Genomic DNA, 5,280 nt, shown 5'->3' on the forward strand with positions numbered 1-5,280 from the left:
GTTAGTCTGGGGGGAGAGAAGTGTTAGATGTACTAGCAGATCTAGATACAATAACAAATTGAAGTCAAACTCCAGCTCACCCTGCAGTAATATACACACTCTCCGGCCACTTTATTAGATCCACCTGTACAATTACTTGGCAACACAAATTTGCTAATCAGCCAATCACATGGCAGCAACTCAATGCATTTAGGCAATTAGATGTGCTGTAGACGACTTGCTGAAGTTCAAACCGAGCACCAGAATGGGGAAGAAAGGGAACTTAGGTGACTTTGAACGTGGCATGGTTGTTGGTGTCAGATAGGCTGGTCAAAGTTTTTTTTTAAAATGCTGATTTACTGGAATTTTCACACAACCATCTCTGGGGTTTACAGAGAATGGTCTGAAAAAAAGAAAATATCCAGTGAGAGGCAGTTGTGTGGAAGAAAATTCCTTGTTGATGTCAGAGGTCAAAGGAGAATGAGCAGAGTGGTCTGAGATGAGACAACAGTAACTCAAATTATTATTATACAGGATTTATATAGCGCCAACAGTTTGCGCAGCACTTTACAAAATGAAGGCAGACAATACAGTTTCAATATAATTTGGTACAAGAGGAAACAGAGGGCCCGGCTCGTTAGAGCTTACAATCTAAGGAGGAAATAAACACTTACTACATACAACCAAGATGTGCAGAATGTCTCTGAACACACAAGACGTCGAACCTTGAAGCAGATGGGCTACAGCAGCAGAAGACCGCACCGGGTGCCACTCCTGTCAGCTAGCCGGAAGGAAATTGACACTACAATTCGCACAGGCTCCCCAAAATTGGACAAGAGAAGATTGGAAAAACATTGCCTGGTCTGATGAGTCTCGATGGTGCCAGACGGGTTGGTCGGAGTATTTAAAAAACTGCTGATCTACTGGGATTTTCACAGACAACCATCGAGACTCATCAGACCAGGCAATGTTTTTCCAATCTTCTCTTGTCCAATTTTGGGGAGCCTGTGCGAATTGTAGTGTCAATTTCCTTCCAGTTAGCTGACAGGAGTGGCACCCGGTGCGGTCTTCTGCTGCTGTAGCCCATCTGCTTCAAGGTTCGACATCTTGTGCGTTCAAAGATGGTATTCTGCATACCTTGGTTGCAATAAGTGTTTATTTCCTCCTAGATTGTAAGCTCTAATGAGCCGGGCCCTCTGTTTCCTCTTCTACCAAATTGTATTGTAATTGTATTGTCTGCCTTCATTTTGTAAAGTGCTGAGCAAACTGTTGGCACTATATAAATCCTGTAGGAGAATACAAATATATATATATATATATATATATATATATATATATATATATATATATATACACACACACATACATACATACATACACATACATACATACATACACACACACACATATATACATATATACACACATATATACATACACATATACACACATACATACATACATACATACATACACACACACACATATATATATACATACACACATACATTTACACACACTGTATGTTGAAATACATTATATATTAAAACATATAGAATATTTTTAACCATTTGCTGCCCGGCCTATGGCCAAATGGCGGCCGGCAAAATGCTTTAGATTTCCGGGTGGACACCATTTGGCACATGCGCAGTTTGCGCTCCTGCAGAGCCACGCAGTGGCGCGATCTGTCACCGGCCGTGTACCTCGGACACGGCCGTTGACAGATCTGAGTAACGGCCCCTTTGCTGGTACCATATGACCTGCTGTGACCAATCACAGCAGGTCACATGACAGTTGTATACATTGAATGGCTTCATTCATGCCATCCATTGTATACAAGTGTCTAGCTGTGAATGGTCACAGCGATCACATGCACATGTCATGTGATTAGCTGTGGCCAAATCACAGCTAAGCACAAAAAAAAAAAAAAGCCTGAATGAATCGATGTCATTCAGGTAAATGCTTGCTTATAGCAAAGTAATTCTTTGCTACAAGCAAATTGTGCAAAAAAAAAAAAAATAATACTGATCATTTCCCCAAAGTAGTACAATGTTACTATGGTAACATTGTACTACTTTGGACATAGTGAAATATGAAAAAAAAAAAATCTTAAAAAAATAAAAAAAAAAATTAAAAAAATGTAAAAAAAAATATATATTTTTTTCATACTGTCACCAGTCAGTGTCCCTGATCACCACCATGCCAGTTATATGACGACGCTGTACTGCACTGGTGACAATATGTAAAAAATAAAAAAAAAAGTGAAAATGTTTTTAATTTTTCAAAAAAATGACGACAAAAAAATACAACTTCAAAAAACTCGCCATGCCTCTTATGAAGTACGTCGGACTGTCCACTTTGCAAAAAGGGGTCATTTGGGGGATATCTGTACTGTTCTGACATTTGGGGGATATCTGTACTGTCCTGACATTCTTGGACCTCAAGAAATTAGATTGGCTGTCAGTACTTCAGGATTGATCAATATTCAGATCTATACCATAGTTTGTAACTTTCCTACAGACTAAATATTACATCCTAATTTGGGTTATTTTCACCAAAGACATGTAGCAGAATACATCTCAGGCTAAATTTATGAAGAACAATTATTTATTTGCAAACTTTTGTAACAGAAACAAAGAAAAACGTGTTTTTTTTTCAAAATTTTCTGTCTTTTTTTGTTAATTTAGCAAAAAATAAAAACCCTGGCGGTGATTAAATACCACCAAAAGAAAGCTCTGGTTGTGTGAAGAAAATGATAAAATTTGAGTTTGGGTACAATGTTGTATGACCGCGCAATTGTCATTCAAAGTGTGAGAGCGCTGAAACCTGAAAACTGGCCTGGGCAGGAAGGTGTAAAATTGCCCGGTATTGAAATGGTTAAAAATACGTTTCCTCCGGGTACTCTGGTTTCCTCCCACACCCCAAAGACATGCTGGTAGGTTAATTGGCTCCTGTCTAAATTGTCCCTAGTATGTGTATGTATGAATGTGAGTTAGGGAACTTAGATTGTACGCCCCTTGAGGGTTAGGGACCTTAGATTGTACGCCCCTTGAGGGTTAGGGACCTTAGATTGTACGCCCCTTGAGGGTTAGGGACCTTAGATTGTACACCCCTTGAGGGTTAGGGACCTTAGATTGTACGCCCCTTGAGGGTTAGGGACTGATGTGAATGTACAAAATATATGTAAAGCGCGGAGTAAATTGACGGTGCTATATAAGTACCTGAAATAAATAAATATATGTGTCTTTGAAAATACATTTAATCTACATTTTTGGAATGCATTTACAAAAATATGTAAAAATGTATGTTAAAATTACTTTTTTATATGTTAAAAAAAATCTGAATATATTTTAAAAAAGTAAAGTAAAAAAAAATATATTTACATTTACATTTTATAATAATATAATAATTTGAGTTACTGTTTATCATCTCAGACCAGTCTGCCCCACTCTCCTCTGATCTCTGACATCAACAAGGCATTTTCATCCACACAATTGCTGCTCACTGGATATTTTCTCTTTTTCGGACCATTCTCTGTAAACCCCAGAGATGGTTGTGCGTGAGAATCCCAGTAGATCAGCAGTTTAAAAAAAAAAAAAAAACTTTGACCAGCCTGACACCAACAACCAAACGTTCAAAGTCACCTAAATGCCCTTTCTTCCCCATTCTGATGCTTGCTTTGAATTTCAGCAAGTCGTCTTCACCACGTCTAGATGCCTAAATGCATTGAGTTGCTGGCATGTGATTAGCTGATTAGCAATTTGTGTTGCCAAGCAACTAATAAAGAGGTCGGCGAACATACATGTAAACCGCTGGTAAGTCGGGCACTGCCCGAGGGCCCGGGGTCAGTAGGGGGCCCCATGAGATGCCCCTGGTACCTTTTTCATAGGCTTTGTTGAGTTTGGGCAAGGACACAGGAGCCCCATGATCCCCTATTGCCTGGGGACCCCATGAGTTGTCAGTCCGCCCCTGACCACTGCATAAACTGACAACACTATACAGTATCTGTGATTGATAAAATATGTAGTGTGCATAGCATAGTTAAATAAAATTTTACCAGAATATTCGTCACCTTAATTATTTATTTTAATTATCATTCAATTTCTTTATTTACAACAATGCAGCAATTAATCTTTGTGTATGGTCACGTTGCCATTAGGTCGCTCAAGCACAGTATATACAACAAGATGGAACATTAGAGGGCGCTGTGGCAGAGCGGTTTTGTACATCAGGAGGACCTTGCAGACAGCGGACCTGGAAGACCAGGAGAGGAAAAAAACAAAACCGAACACCAAATCTAACCACTTTCCGGAGAGTCTGCAAAATATTTGCGAACCAGAAAAAAAGAAAGTCCAGCCAAGCAAGTAATCACAGAGCTGAGGTACAACCAAAGTCAAATGTCATGCCCCCCTGTAAAGTAAACAATCTCAGAAGGAACCAGAAAACACGGCATGTTCCTGCAAATCTGAATGCAGAATGTTGGAAAATTATAATCCACCGAGCAGAGACTAAACTCCTCATTCTAGGAAAGGTCACAATTACTGTGGCCGGAGGGATTCTTGCAATGTGTTTGAATTCATCATAATTAGGCAGAAAAATGATACAAATATCTAAAATACAAACACAATAAATAGAGAACCTCCACAACCCAATCCACACAGCTGATCCAGAGAAAGGTAAACAATCCCCTAAGCAGCAAACTTCCTGCATCAATGTCTTTACACCGACTATTAATATAAAAATGTTCTGCAGAGAACGTGGAACTTTCTTTTTGCTGTGAAATGTTCTAGCGCCGTACACCACAGCCTTGTGCTGAAAGACTTTGCATGATTCCTGGAAACCCTCGTGTAACCGGCCAAAAACGAAACACGAGAGGAAGGGACAGTGCCAGGGTTCGGAGAAGTGCTGGCACTACTGTACATGGGAGGAGACTCTGGAACGGATCCTGAGAGCAGAGAATCAACAAGCCGCAGGAAAGCAGCCGATGAAAACATGTGCCGTTCCTTAAAGTGAACCTGTCACAATAACCGACTATAAACCAGCTCTATCATATAATTCAACCCTTTTTTCAGTCAAGGCACCCTTCAAAAATGGACAGTCTCGAGGCACCCCATTCTAAAATGTAAAAAATGATTCTAGTTTTACATTATGGATCAACATCCACACATGTAGGACACATTAGAGGTGATTTATTCTTCAAAATCAAATACACTTTTGCACACTGATACTGACTAGTATGCCAATGTTTCTCTTCTCCCTCTCTCAGCTAATGTGACCCCAGGGCTGATGGAGCGGGCCAGG

The sequence above is a fragment of the Staurois parvus genome, unplaced genomic scaffold, assembly GCF_062004578.1.
Source record: "Staurois parvus isolate SC_StPar_1 unplaced genomic scaffold, SC_StPar_1.0 ptg001267l, whole genome shotgun sequence".
In the NCBI taxonomy this organism is placed as follows: Eukaryota; Metazoa; Chordata; class Amphibia; order Anura; family Ranidae; genus Staurois; species Staurois parvus.